This window comes from Muscardinus avellanarius (genome assembly GCF_963383645.1).
Source record: "Muscardinus avellanarius genome assembly, chromosome: 7".
Taxonomy (NCBI): domain Eukaryota; kingdom Metazoa; phylum Chordata; class Mammalia; order Rodentia; family Gliridae; genus Muscardinus; species Muscardinus avellanarius.
Window position 1 is genome coordinate 110607402 of NC_137793.1, and position 15671 is coordinate 110623072.

At 42.5% G+C, this 15671-nt stretch overlaps 1 pseudogene across 1 annotated transcript; it reads left to right on the top strand.

Annotated features, from left to right (window-relative positions):
- Positions 1 to 1466: 1466 nt before the first annotated feature.
- Positions 1467 to 2081, top strand: LOC308265634 (pentatricopeptide repeat-containing protein 2, mitochondrial-like; annotated as a pseudogene). The gene has a single exon. The product of its transcript is annotated as a pentatricopeptide repeat-containing protein 2, mitochondrial-like (transcript).
- Positions 2082 to 15671: the final 13590 nt, after the last annotated feature.

The following is a 15671-nucleotide window of genomic DNA, read 5'->3' on the forward strand; positions in this document are numbered from 1 at the left end:
TTTGTAATATTTCACCATAACCATATACCACAACTTTTAAGTTTTCCTGCTGACGGGCACAGATAGTGTGAAAATACTAGTTATCCATACCCTGAGCTAACATTTGGTGATGCCAGCCTGGTTGATTTTAGCCATTTTTGTCACTGGTCTCTCCTTTTTAATTTGAATTTCCATATTGACTAAGAATGCTAAACATATCTCCGTTATTGACCATTCCTATATTTTCTTGTGTAGAATGCCTGTTCAAATTGTTAGCTCAATTTTTACATTAGGGAGCTTGTTTTTCTTATTGATTCGTGGTAATTCTTTCTGTAGTTTGGATACAAGTCTTGTCAGATATATGTTCTGCAAGTATTTATGCCAGCCTGTGGCTTGCCTTTGCATTTCTTTGGAGGTATCTTTTGATGAGCAAAATATTTAAATTTTAATGATGCCTAACTTATTAACTCATATTCCTTTCTGTCTAATGCTTTTTGTGTACTCTGTAAGATATTCTTCTAACACTAGCTGGCAAAGATATATTTTTATGGCTTCTTCTAGAAAATGTATAGTTTTAGCATTTACCATTAGACCTCTAGAATTTTTTGTGTGTGTTTGGCTTGAAGTAGGAGTTGAGACTTATTTATTTTTGTATGTTTATCTGGTTCCAGTACCATTTATTGACAAGACTTTCCTTTGAACTTCTGATACTTTTACTGATAAAGGTTTGGGTCTACTTTGGCTTTATTTTATTCCATTGGTCATTTTTTCTCTTCCTGCTAATATCAGTCTTGACTAAAGTGGCGTCATGGTTAACTCTAGATATCAGAGAAATGAGTCATTCAACTTTCTTCATTTCTTCCTTGATGGTTTCAGCTACAGTAGGACCTTTCACGCTTCCACGTAAATTGTGTTTTAAAATTGTGTTTAAGATGGCTGCTGTGCTGCGGCAGCTGGCGCGGGCTCTGCGGTGGGCACGAGGGACCTTAGCGCATCCCGGGGCTGCAGGCTCGGGCTCCTCCTGCTGCCGCTGCCCTCTCAGAGCCAAAAGATATCTACTTACAGATAATATTGTGAAATTAAGAGAATTTCAACATAAGAAGGTGGCTGTTGCATATAATCTTCCTGGGACCAAAGATACCTATTTTAGAAAGTTGGAAGAGAAATCGACCAAAACAAACTCATGTTGAAGGACGAGTTGAGAACCTTGCTTCATTTGTGTCAGTCCCGGAATGATGTGGAGCTGGCTAAAAAATGTCATTTACAGGTACCACGCAGAGAACAGAAATGTCACTGTGGGGGAGTATAAGTTTGGACCGGTTTTCATGAGGCTGTGTTATGAGTTGGAGCCTGAGGACTCTGCAGTGGAGCTCATCAAAGATGAGCGTTTACAAGGTTTCTTCTCAGACCCTACATCATTCAACATTTTGATGGATATGTTATTTATTAAAGGCAAATATAAAAATGCACTGGAGGAATTGATAGAGATGAAAAACCAAGATGTGAAGTTCATCAAAGATACCTATGTCCTGGCTTTTGCAACTTGCTACAAACTGAATAGCCAGGAATCTTTTAAAATCTGTAGTACATTAAGAGAAGAAGCCCTAATCAAAGGAGAAGTTCTTTCCCGAAGAGCATCCTGTTTCACTGTAGCATTAGCTCTGAATCAGAATGGAGTGGCCAAAGCAACGTCCTTTTTTTTCTCAAATCATGAATCCAGAGACCATGAGCTTCATTAATTTAAATATTATGATCCATATCCATTCAGATATGTTGGAAGCCCTGATAGAGATACTTAAAGAGTGCTGCAGAAAGAAATGTATGGAGATTTGTGAAAAGACCCGAGTTTTCAGAGGAAGTACTGGCCAAAGTGAGGGAAAAAGTGAAGAACGTGCCCACCCTTGTGGCCAGATTTGACGAGCTCTATGGGAAGCTGCACATAAATGGCCAGGTCAACTCTTTCACGTCGGATGCTATGCTCTGCCACACCCCCAGAGACGGGAATACCAATCCTATATAAATAACACACCTTGCTGTTAAACAGGAGGACAGTCAGCCGTCGGACCTTCCAGCCTCTCATCCAGTCTCTGCTGGTTGAGTAACTCTATTTTCTACTTTCCTGAGGGTCTACTTTCCTGAGGAGCCTGCTTCAAGTGAATTATTGGCTTTTCTAGGAAGTCAGGCATCCTACCTCAGTGGATACCCCACTAACCCTTGGTTTCCCTCCTAAGTCCCAAGTGCATTGAGTGGAGACATGCCAGCCAGATAATTTACTATGTTGTACTGGCGTGAAGATGTAGATGGAGCAGAGGGAACTCAGCTTCCTCAGAAAGGAGGTATCCCCTTGCCAATCACTGTGGAAGGAACACGGTCACCGTCTGCAGCACAGCTCCCAGCACCAGAGTGGAACCTGCGGAGCAGCACCAGGAGGAGCCGCGCTGCGCTCAGCCCCCACTGGGTCTCCAAGGGAGTAATGACTCGCAGATTGCATCCGTGGTGAATTCAGGAGATCCGAAGCCCAGCTCTACCATGTTGGGAAATGGCCAAGCATTATCTCACCCTCCGCCATCATTTTTCTTCTGGGACCCTGAACAAGATACTTGAGTCCTCATTTTTCCATCTCCAAGGTCAGTCTTTATGTATATTTGCATAAAGATTCGAAATTTCCATTAAGGTTCAATAGGGCCTTTTTCTCAAAAATAAGAGGAATAAAAATGTACCTGAGCAAATAAATAAATAAATAAAATTGTGTTTAAAAATTGTGTTTTTAAATTCTACAAAAAAGCCTGAAGGGATTTTGATGAAGAGTTATGAATCTATTAGCCAAACTAGAGACAACTAATATCTTAATAACAATTTCTTTTTATTTATAAATATTCTACTTCTATTTACACCTTTATTTTCTCTTAGCTTTGTTTTGTAGGCTTAGTACCAAGGACTTACATGTCTTTTGTTTAGTTTTATTCTTGAGTTTTTGATGCAAAAAAGATGTAACTATTTAAAAATATCATTTTCAGGTGTTAACTGCCAGTATAGAGAAAAGATTTTTTTGGCATTCTGCAAATGTGATAAATTTAATTATTAGTTTCTATAGTTTTTTAAAAATAGTTTTCCTACATAAATGACAAGGTTACCTATAAAGAAAGGCCATTTAATTTATTTCTTTTCCATTTATATGTCCTCTTTCTCTTCTCTTCTCTCTCTCTCTCTCTCTCTCTCTCTCTCTCTCTCTCTCTCTCTCTCTCTCCCTCTCCCCCCACTTCAGGGTTGAATACAAGCAATGAGACAAGAGCAGCATGCTCGCCTGGCCCCCAGCGTTACCATTAAGTATGGCGTCAGCTACAGGTTTTCTCAGCTTCCCTATAGCTGACTGAGGAAGTCTCCTTCTGTTTCTGTTCAGTGAAATGTTTTTAAAATGATGGTGGTCGAATGTTGGCGAGGAGCTTCATGCCTCTCTCTCAAGCTGATCCTATTTTTATCTTTTATTCTGTTAAAGTGTTAAATCACATAGAATAATTTTTAAAATATCTATTTTTTTTGACTGACATAGACTGTGTTTACATGTTTATCAGGTACAAAGTGATGTTTCAGTTCATGTATATACTGGGTAGTGATCAACTCAGGGTAATTAGCATGTCCATCACCTGCAAGTCTTATCATTTTTTTGTGTGTGTGATTACATTCAAAATCCTTTCTTAAGACTATTTTAAGATATGTACAGCATTATTGTCAATTATATTCACTCTGTTATACCATAAACACCAGGACTTATTCCGCCTATTAAATTATAACATTCTACTTGTTGATTGACCTCTTCCTGTCTCCACTGATTTATTTTTAAATATTAAATGTCTTGCGTTCCTAGAATAACCTGTACTTTTTCATGCTGTATTTTTCCCAATATATTGCTGTGCTTGATTTGGCAATATATGGCTAAGGACTTTTGCATGAATTATCATAAAGATATTTGTCTATAATTTTCTTAGAATTTCCTTGCCAGATTTTTGCAAAAATCAGAGAGATGCTGATCTAATACAACAAATTAGAAATACTCCCTTTTTTCCTATATTTTGAAATAAATTGTGTAAGAATTATTTTTCCTTCCTTGAGTGTTTGGTAGGATTAATTAGAAAAACAATATGGGCTTGGAGTTTCCTTTGCTGCAATTTTTAAAAAAAATTATGAATTCAATTTCTTTAATAGATATAAGGCTATCTAGAGCTTCTATTTCATTTTTTCTTATGTGCTTAAGTAAGTTGAAATGCATGTGTGTATGTGTGGTACTGGGGGTTGAATCCAGGGGTATTCTACTGCTGAGTGATACTCATACCCCAAATCCTTTTTATTTATTTTAAAACAGCATCTCTCTAAGTTATTGTGTAGTGATCTTGAACCTGGGAGTCTCCTGTCTCAGTTTCCCAAGTTCTAGGAGTATAGCTGTGCCCCACTGTGCCCGGATGGTAAGTTGTAAGTTTTAATTTCACAGAAGTATTTGTATTAATTGGTATAACGTTTATAATATTTCCACATGGTGCTTTTAACTTATATAGGATTGGTATTCACATATCCTTGTATTAGTTACCTATTGCTGCATAACAAATTACCCCAGAACCTTGTGGCTTCTTACAGTAAGGACTTAAGATTTCACAGTTAGGAAGTCAAGACTGAGTGGTTTCCTTTTGTGGCTGCAATAAGATGTCAGCAGGGGCCACAGCTGTCTGGAGGCTTGATGTGGGCGGCAGCACCTGCTTCCAAGATGGCTTATTTCCACTACTATTGTCAGGAGGCCTCAGTTGTTCACTAGCTGTGGAGCATGGGTACAGCTGGATACAGTTACTCTCCATATGAAGGATGCCACATGGTCCTCTCCATCAGACTGTTCAAATGTCCTCCCAAGATGGATGCTGTGGAGACAGGAGGATTGTGGGTTCAAGGTTAGTCTCAGCAACTTAGTGAGCTCCTCAGAAACTTAGCAAGACCTTGTTTCAAAATAAAATATACAAAGGGCTGGGGGTATAGCTTAGAGGTAAAATGCCCCTGGATTCAATCTCCAGTACCAAAGCCAAAACCAAAATATCCTCCTGGAGTGAGTTATCTATAAGTAGGTAAGCAGTAAGAAAACTGCAGTGCCTTTTATGACCCACTCTGAAGTTGCATCCTGTTGTTTCCATTTTCTTCTACTAGTCATAAATGTCTCACTTCAGCCTGCATTCGAGGGGAGGGTGTATCCTTTTGAAAGGAGGCATATTGAGTAATTTATGGCTATATTTTTAAATCATTACAATCCACTGCTGGTCACACCTGCTATGGTCCATGACTGGAAACAATTTCTGATGCAATGGAGCCTAATTGGTGGTGATCAGGTGAAATGGCTAATGTTGTTACTGAAGGAGGGGGCAAATTATCTCGAGAATGGGTTTGCTAGAAGTTCAGCCCACTCCTTCACTCTCACATTCTCTTCCTCTTTCTGCATGGAAGCTGCAGCCCAAAGGCCTTCAGGAGCAGTCCCTCTGCCTTGAACTTCTCAGGCTCCAAAACTGTAAGAAATAAGTTTCTTTTCTTTATCAACTACCAGGTCTTTAGTATTTTGTTACGGCAACACAAAACTAAGACACCCCCTTCCAAAGTCCCACAAAGTCAGTCCCCTTGCAGCATTCAGAGCCTCAGAATCCAGAGTCTCTTGAGCCGTGCGCGCTGGCTTATGAGACCCTGTTTCCAAATAAAAATGTAAAAATAGGTCTGGGAGTGTCGCCCAGAGGCAGAAGGGCTTCCAGGAAAGTCAGCTCTAGGTTCAAGTGGAGCTCCTTGGGTAAAGTTCCTCTTCATATGAAGACTGAGAAGTAAAAAATAAGTTATCTGCTGCTCTTCCTGCACACACACATACAATGGTGGGACAGGCACAGGATAACTGTAGAAATTCTTGTCCCAAAACTACAAAAATCAAAAGCCCAGGGAGTTGCGGGCCATAGACATCCTGAAATCTAGTCAAGGCATCATGTGAAGTTCCTTGATCAGGATTCAGTCCTACTCATCCTGAGACGCTCCATGGATCTCAGCTCTTTCCTCTGGGCTCTTAGTCACCTTTTCTTTTTCATGAAAGGTACCATGTGGTCGGAGCTGACTGGTCTCCTTGGCCTGCTTTCTGCCAGTAGAGTCTTGAGGGTCCCAAAGTCAGCATTTGTTTCCTACTTTATCCTTTTACGAATATAGTTTCCACTTCTGTAATTTCTTGAAAAACTTTCTGGTTCGCCTGGAAATTTTTACTGAGCTCAATTCTATTTGGCAAAAGCTACACTCACACATTTCTTGGAAATAAGCCCCTTTCAATCTTGTGACTACTAAGAGAACACCTGTAGTCAGAAGCCCTATTATTTGTTTCAGAGGATCTGTTAGAAACACCCTTGAAGTTCTTAGGAGGCCTTTTCCTGACTTAATGGTCATTGAGGTACCACCTTCGATCTTTGAGATTTTAACAGAGGATTTACAGCTGTACCCTTAGCTTCAACCTTAGTTGATGTCTTCCTGGCAGTGCCCTGGATTTCATCTTTGCTCAGAAACCATCTCTCAATTTTAGCATCCTTTGCTGTCCAGAGAGGCTGAGAACTTTCAAAATTCCATGTCTGACAGTCCTTCCCTTAGCATTTATCTCTCCTCTTATATTTGACTATAAATACTATAAGCACTTTGCCTGTCCAACTTGCCTCTTCAGTTCAAATGAGAACACTTCACTTTCCAGATGACTGGAAATCACAGTGCTAAGTTCCCCACTGCTGCATAACAAAGATCTTCTTTCCTCCAATTTCCAATAATCAAGAAACCGCCAATGGAATTGTCATGCTTTTAGGTAAAGAGAGGTTAAATACTGGACAATTTAGTGTGGTTCAGCTCAATGGATAACCCATTTCTGTTCATTTTTGAATGGGAGGGACGACTGATCATTGGTCTCTACTTGACACATTCCTAAAGTTGGTTGCACTTTAGAATCACCTGGGGGAACTTTCAAGCATTTCCATAATCAAGCTGTACTTTGGAGCCATTTGGCCAGACCCTCTCAAGTTTCAGCTCAGCCCTCACTAATTTCAAGAGCTTCACAGGAGATTCCAATGGCTGACCAACTTGAATACCCACAGGCTTAGGCTATGTGCTGTGAAAGCTGTCAGGATCAAAATGGAGTCCGTTGTGTCAAACCAATCAAAAATAAATGAAGCTGGGAGGTTAGGCAGGAAGAGCTCTTCTGCATGACTGCATGATAGTAGCTCGCATCAAAGAAGACTACGAGAGTCCACAGCCTTATACAACAGGTACTGCCACAAGACATCTGCCCAGCAGTCGTACGTTCTTATTCAGACTCTGGTCTCCCTCTCTGTGAATCGTTGTGGCCAAGGATTCTCATTTCAGAACATTTTATGGAATCCTCCTTACATTTGCCTTTATTTTTTTTTTAATTTATTTTTTGGTTCTGGGGATTGAACCCAGAACATTCTACCTTTGAGCTACACCCCAGCCCTTTTTTATTTTGAAACAGAGCTTCACTAATTTGCTGTGGGTCTTGCAAAATTCTGAGGCTGGCTTTGAACCCGTGATCCTCCTGTCTCTGCCTCCTAAGTACTGGAATTGCAGGTGTGTTCCACATTTGCCTGTAAGAACTTCCCCTTGCCTTGACTCTTTGACTTTGCCCTGAGGTACCTGTTCCTGTTCGGTTACTGCTGCTCCCATTTCAAAGCTCTTCCCACATGTACCTTACTTTACATCTCTTTGTGTTTCCCTTGGTGAGGTGTTTTCTGAGATGGGGCTACTTAAACATGATTGTGGCCTTAAGTTATCTAAGATGTTATTCTGATTCTCCAGCCCAACACTGACTCGCAAGTTAAAACTTGAATGTTAGAACATTGTTAGGGGCAACGTTTGACATTTATTTTTGAAGTAAACACTGGGATAACTTGTTCTGAAAGTAGGCAATTAGAATAACTTTCCCATCGCCATTTTTAATTTCCCTCATGGTACCTTCCTGGGGCCAATGATCTTTAAGGTTTCTTTGGGAACCAATGGAAAAATCCCTGTTTAAAATTAATTCCACCTGTTGTATTTGTAACTTCCTTAATTTTGTGGGTTTTGTTGCCAGTCTCTCCCCACTTACCTTCCAGAAGATTCTTCTGCTTGTGGAGTACGTGCAAGTGGCTCCCCTCTTGATGTTCTAGCCCCGACAAGGATCTACTTTTAAATTCCTTTTGTCATTTAGTGATGGTGGAAGAAGAGCAAGGCAACCTCTGCATTCAGTTAGTTAATGCTTGTTGCGCTCTTGACAGGTGCCGGCTCCTTTTCTGAGAATTCTACCTCTACTGCATCATTATGCAATTAGTGAGGAAGGTACCATTACCATCTGAGTTTACAGATGAGGAAACGGAGGCCCAAGATGGGTTAATTAAGTCCCCACGGCCACGCAGCTCCCGGATGGTGGAACTGAAACTCATGCCCAAGCAGCCAGGCTCCAGAAAACATGCTCTTAACCACCAGGAACACTCCTTCTCCACCCTGACGCGTAGTGTTGGGTGTCTGTTGAGGAAGACTGGGGTGGAGCAGGGACCTTTGAGCACGTTAAATGTTGGAAATAAGAAAGAGAAGGCTCTTCAGGAACGGGAAATGGAGATCACCACACTGAGAAAGCAGAGGAAGCCGGAGAGCAGGATCAGTGTGTAATTTGGCTTTCTAGTTGAGAACTCGCAGGGGCGTCTGTAGTTCTAGAAGGGGGTGTGGTGTGTGTATGACATGTTTCCCTAGCTACTTTCTACTTAGCGGTCCTTTAAGATAGTCCTGCAGACCTTCCTTTGCTTTAAGGCGTCTCTTTTAATTTGGGAGGAGGTTAGTGGGAATTGAACCCAGGGGTGTTCTACTTCTGAGCTATACTCTCAGCCCTGTCCTACTTTTTATTTTAAAGCAGGGGCTCAGTGAGTTGATGAGGGCATTGCTAAGTAGCTGAGGCTGGCCTTGAACCTGCGACCCTCCTGTCTCAGCCTCTCGAGAACTGGGATGCATGTGTAACCAAGCCTGGCATAGTCTTATAATTTTAAGTTTTTTTTTTTCCATTGTAAATACTTAAGAAAAAGCAAGAAGGGAGAGGTTGGGGATTTTTCCCTCCAAAAATAACAAATTTGTGAGAATAAAAAGGGTCCTGAAAATTTTTAGCATTTCTATAGGAAATTCTCCTGTTTCTGATTATTTTCCTCTTTTAGTAGCTGGGAGCTCTGGTGGCTTTTTTAGTTCCTGAAAAATCGTGAAAAAAATGTCAGGAGCATAATTTTTCTAGGCAGAATTTTACTATTTTCCAATACATAAAACACATAAAGGCAATATTTTAGAAATATAGATTTATTTAAGAAATTTGTACTTAAACATTTCCCTAATTACTCTAAAATCAATCAAAGAATATACGGAGCCTATTTTGATGAACACAAAAGTTGGAAATCATGACTGTGTCTGACATTTGCAGTTATATATCAGTCTCGATATCCAATTTATTTCTGCAATCTATTTTGAATACACAACATTGAGAGAATTCTGATTCACAAAGAGAAGTAGCTTACCTTGCAATCTCAAGATTCTCTTCGGTCAAACCAACAGCATTAAGGAGGATTTGTAAGACTTTATGTTTGTTTCAAAGGCGAATTGCCAACAATATCTAACAACTAGCTTCCCCTCTCATCATAAATATAAGTCAGTCCATAAACACACTCTGCTTACTAAAAGTGTGAAGCGTATCAATTTTATGACTGATATTATGAACTTATTCTGACTGGTTGGTTGCCTTTATAACGCTGTATGGGCTGAATAAATGTGTCTGAATGTTCCTTAAAGTGGTGTGCAAGTGTCTAGCACAGAGCCCGCTATCGTGTGAGCTTAAAAATAAATGTTTGTTGAATGAATGAATGAATACATGAACAAACCAACCTTGCCTGGTATCTCCTTAAGCATTGGGCTATGTCTACATTTTAATTTTTATTTGTACATGTTTGAATTTTAAAAAGATCAGCACATAGCCACATATACCATAACTGATGGCACATTTTTAAAGACTGTCAAAGACAGCCAGAGATCCGTAGTGAAAGCGTTTCTCCAAGGTCCTCCTGGAAAAGGTTAGTAAGAAAGTCTAGAGCTAACCCATTGGTTGGCTGTGCTCAATATATCGAATTAAGCATGGAGATTTAATATATCAAATTAAGCATTTGAGATTGTATTGATTCTTAGCTAAGCTATGAAAATTGTGTGAGAAACTTGAATAGAAACATTGTGGATCCCAAAGTGTGCCATGAACTCGGGACAGCCTTGGGTTCCAGGACAGGCTGTTGCAAACTACTTCTGGACTTTACATTGGCTGCTTCCTCCAGAAAGGCCCCCGTGTGTACCAAGCATCTCTCAAGAGAGTAAGAGTCCTCCAAGGGCAGCCATGAGTGGCCATTGTGTTTCGAAGAAGTTCCCACAACTCAAGAAACGATTTATATAACTGACTTTTTAAAACTTCTATGTGCAAGGCCCTAGCTAAGAACCTGATGTTTATTTACTCCTTTTATACTTATCCCTATTCAACAGGTATGCTTATTGCATTCCCATGTTCAAGGTGAAGGAAGCCGGGATGCCGCAGAGCAGGGATTTGCCCTACGTGTCCCTCTCCAGAGCCTGTGCCCGGGGACTCTGGCGGCTTCCTGAAGCTAACTCATTGGGCTTAACAGTAAGAAAATGCAGCCTCCAATTGACTTTTCTATATAATTTATTTTACTTTATTTTGCCCTCGATTATAATAATATCAAGGATGCACATATGCCTACCGGTTCACTTGCTATTTGGTACAGTGTTTGCTAATTCCAAATAATCAGGTCTCAGCCTTGATCAAAACTGCCAGTACACTAATGTCAAATGCAAGTTCTAGTGAGCTGTTATTTAAAAATCCTCTGAAGAGGGGCTGTGGATGTAGCTCAGTGGTAGAGAGCTTGTAGTTTGTGTAGCATGGGTAAAGCCCTGGCTTCGATCCCTAGTACTACCACCGAAAGAAAAAAAATTATCTGAAGATACTTTATTTACTTAAAGATTAGTACTGCAGACTTTACTTCATGTACTTACATTAGGAAAGTAGTCATGATGGGTGTTTTTCCAACAATGTCGTCAATGTGGAACAACTTGGGGACCGTTGTTCAGGCAGGGAGCGGCCGACACTGTCTTTGCAGCTCTCAGGAGAGCGAGCGTGAACGGGTAATTTCAGCCCCACGATGTCGCTTAGTTATAACTCCAGCATATGATTCCACTATCTGTAAGACTAAGATTAAAACAAAGATACAAAGTAAAAATCATACGGAGAATTTGGGGACTGCAAAGACCATACCCAGCCACGGCCCATTCTGAAAGTCCCCGAAAGCTGCTTTAAAACACACACTTCAGTGATTTCTCCTGTCTTAGTTCTCCATGGGGCAGACTGGCCCAGCTCCTTAGAAAAGAAACAACACTTCTGTAACAACACACTCACTGGGGGGCTGAGTACTGGGAGTTGAACCCAGGGGCATTTAACCTCTGAGCTGTATCCCCAGCTCCCTTTTTAATTTTTAATTTTGAAGCAGGGTCTAAGTTACCGAGGGTTTTGCTAAATTGCTGATGCTGGCCTTGAACCTGAGAGCCTCCTGTCTCAGCCTCCTGGGCACTGGGATCTCAGGGGTGCACCACCACACCTGGCCAGAGCACACTGGTCTCAGCCTCTTTCACAGGCAGAGCAGCCCCATCTATCAGCAACTCTCAGATGCGAACAGGGCAGGAGCGGAGTCAGAGGGAGGAGGAGAAGGGAGGCTAGAGGAGCCCAGGGGGCCCATCTGCCAGACCCAAATGTCAAAGGAGCCTGTGAGTTCTGCAGCTGTGCCCAAGGTGGGTGTCTTCACTCGCCAGCCCCCAATCAAGGGACAGGTGGAGTTTTGATTTGAAGAGGCAGTGGAGAGACATCTGAAGGCCATTGTATATGTATGCATTTTTTAATTACCATTTTTCCTAACTGAGCTGGAAGCGGCGCTCCTGTGTGATGGCCCAGGGAGGCCCTAATTAATGTGTTCTCAGCATCATGCACTTCCCAGGGCAGCTTGGGGGCAGGCTTGCAGTTGTTCAAGCACCTTCAGCCCCTGGCTTCCCCCTGAGCTCTGCTTCCTCAGCTCTTCCAGGGGAGCCACATTCCGGATGCCCTTTAGGTAGGGCTGAGCCAGACTGCAGGGAAAGGCATGGTCCTGCCCTGTTCTCTGGAGCCCCAGCAACCTCACCACGATGCCCCTCGGCCCCTGTATCAGGACCACACGCTCCATCCCACCCAGGCTCACAGCTGGAGCAGGTGCCCTCAACCCCAGGTCCTCCATCCTCTGGCAAAAACACCACAGTGCCACACGGGAGCCTGTGGACGAGGCTCCCGAGACAACCCCAACCCACCTCCTGTCCTGCTGTCCTTCTTCTGGGATGTTCTTCCCCTATCTTTCCATCTAACCAACACAGCTCCAAGAAGATCACCTCATATTTCTTCTTTCCTTCACATTTGTGACTCCTTAATTTTGTTTCTGTTTTTGTTTCCTGGAAAATCCTCCCAAGTTCTCACATGGGGGGATATGCTCTTAACTTTCTGACATCTATTGTGAATGATTCGAATAATTTCTGTGAGAGTGATTTCTGACCCTTTTATTTTTTATTTTGTTTTGTTTTTGGTGGTACTGGGGGTGGAACCCAGAGGCTTTCTACCTCTGGGCTATACTCCCAGACCTATTTTATACTTTATTTGGAAACAGGGTCTCACTAAGTTGCTGAGAGCCTCACTAAGTAGCTGAGGCTGGCTTTGAACCTGTGCGATCCTCCTGTCTCAGCCTCCCAAGCGCGGGGATTACAAGCGTGTGCCACCGCGCCCGGCTCTGACCCTTTTAAACATGAAACTCACTTTTGCCTGCTTTAGAAATTTTTATACTGGGTATAGTGGAGCATGCCTGTAATCCCAGTACTTGGGAGACTGAAACAGGAGGATTGCGGGTTTGAGGACAGCCTCAGCAACTTAGCAAGGCCATCAACAAACTAGATAAACTATTTCCAAACCAAAAAAAAAAAAAAATAAAAAGAAAAATAAAAAGGGCTGGGGGTGTAGTCAAAGGGAGAATGCCCCAGGGTTCAATCCCCAGATGTATATACATACATACATACATACACACACACACACACACACACACACACACACACACACACACACATATATATATATATATATATATATATATATATAGAGAGAGAGAGAGAGAGAGATAGATCTTGGCACATAAAAGCAGCAGAGAGGCCATAATAAACCTCATGTACTTAGGGCTCAGCTTGCCCTCATTTGCCAAACCAGTATCATCTGCCTGCTCTACTATGTGGCCATTTTTTAACATAATTAAAGCATCAAAACCATTATCCAAACGAACACATTAATAATTCCATAATACAATTGAATGCTCAAACCATGCTTGAATTTCTGCCGCGGCCTCAACAGTGTCCTGCTCAGTTGGTTTGAGGATGCAGTCAAGGCCCATGTATCGCAGACTCTTTAAGCCTGTTGACAGTTTTTCCACTTAAAAAGAAATCCACTTATTTGTTGAGGAAATAGGGTCATTTCTCTAGTAGAATTTCCCACATTCTGAATTTGGCACATCGTGTCTGTCTGATATAATTCGATGTGTTCTTCAATCCCCCATTTTCCAGAAATACTTTTTTCAAATCAAAACGTTTGTAGTTTTCCTTCTGCCCCAAGCCAGGCCTACAATTTGCACATATTAGTGTCTGCTTTTATGCGTGTGCCCACTGAGAAAATTCAGAACTACAAAACTCCACTGTGGATTTGACAACGTGACATGGTAATCTAAAAGTGCATAGCATTAAGCACTGTAGTAGTACATATGTTTGAAAGATGGCAGTGCAGAAACACGCCCAGCGTCTTGTATATCCAGTCTTGAAATGATGTCTGTGGTACCAAGAAGCCGGGGTCCCTGAAGTCAATGAGCGTTTCTTGTCCCCACTGGTGGTCATTAGCCACAGGCCAGGCGAGGAGGCACAACTGTGGCATGCCAAATACTGGAAACAGCTCGGCAGGCCACTTCTCTTAGACGTGCGTGCATTGAAGGAAAAATTGCTTCAAACCATGGGAGCGTCATCGGTGTGGACCATTCAGTGGGGCTGATGGGATTTTTGATTCCTTGTTTTCCCCGTGAGAGATTTAAGCAGTGATGTGCTGGTGGAGCTCCTGAGAGCCCATGGTTACGTCTTTATAATAGCAGCAGCTCGAAATAGGATGTGGTAGCAGTGTTTACACCAGGGAAATCAGCAACCGTCCTGAGAAAGCCCCACATCCACGCTCCAGAGAATCTGTTTAAAAAGAATTCTTAGGTAGGGTACAGTGGTGCATGCCTGTAATCTCAGTGCTTGGGAGGATGAGGCAGGAGGATCACAGGTTCAAGGAGAGCCCCAGCAATGTAACGAAACTCTCAGAACCTAGCAAGACCCTGTTTCAAACTTAAAAAAAGAGGGGGCTGGGGGTATAGCTTGAAGGTAGAATATCCCTGGGTTCAATCCCCCATACACACACACACACACACACACACACACACACACACACTAAAATAAAAATAATATTGTTGGCATGAGAGAAACCAAGAAGCTGGACCATTTTCTTTCCAAACCTTTCTCTATCCTTTATCCTGACAAACCTCTCAGAAAAGCCTTTCCTTGGAAAATTTCCTCTTCCTACCATTACGCAAATGGTTGCAGTTATTTCCTACTGGGAAACCATGGGATAGACTGCCTGGCCTGCTGTGGCCCAGGCCCCCTTTCTATGAAGTTAAGGACTCGAAGCTCCTGTGCCAGAAGGAGAACAAGGTGGGAGGGGTGAGCCCCAGCTCTGGGAGAAGACAGCCCGACCCAGCCAGCCCTCGACCCGTCCCAGTCGGTTTGGCATGGCGTCTCACTTAAGAAAGGGGGGTCATGGCGGCAGCCCTGGCGTCATCTTCACCTGATGATGTAATACTGAAAGATGTCGCCTGTCCTCGCTCAAATGGAAGTGATTTATTCCAGGAATGTGTGTGTGTGTGTGTGCGCGCGCACGGTACTGAGGATGGAACCCAGGGACATTTTACCTCCGAACTACACCCCCAGCCCTATTTTTTTATCCTTTATTTTTGAACAAGGATCTCACTGAGTTGCAAAGGGCTTCACTAAGTAGCTGAGGCTGTCTGCGAACAGTGATCCTCCTGTCTCAGCCTCCCAAATGCTGGGGTTACAAGTGTGCACCACTATGCTCGGCTGGAATTCTTTTTTTGTTTTTTAGGGTTCATCTTCAGGTTGCTACCTGCAGGTCCCACATCTAGAAATTTTCCCAATACACCCGGCCTCATGCAGAAGTCAGGAGGAGGCGGCCAAGTAAGTGGAGCTGCCAAAGAGATGAGTCTACAATGTTGATGTCCTCAGGAGACAGCCAGCTTCCTGAACCCGTCATGTCTGGCTTTGAGCAAATTCTAACAGGGCTCCAGTGTTACCCCAATGGGTCCAGTGACCTATGTCAATATTGCCATTTTATCTTTGAGCCTTTTCCAAAAAAGGCAGGGGGCACTGAGGAGAAGCCGGGGTTGAGAAAGGGGTGTTAGTATCATGAAAAGTTGTTGCCCCGG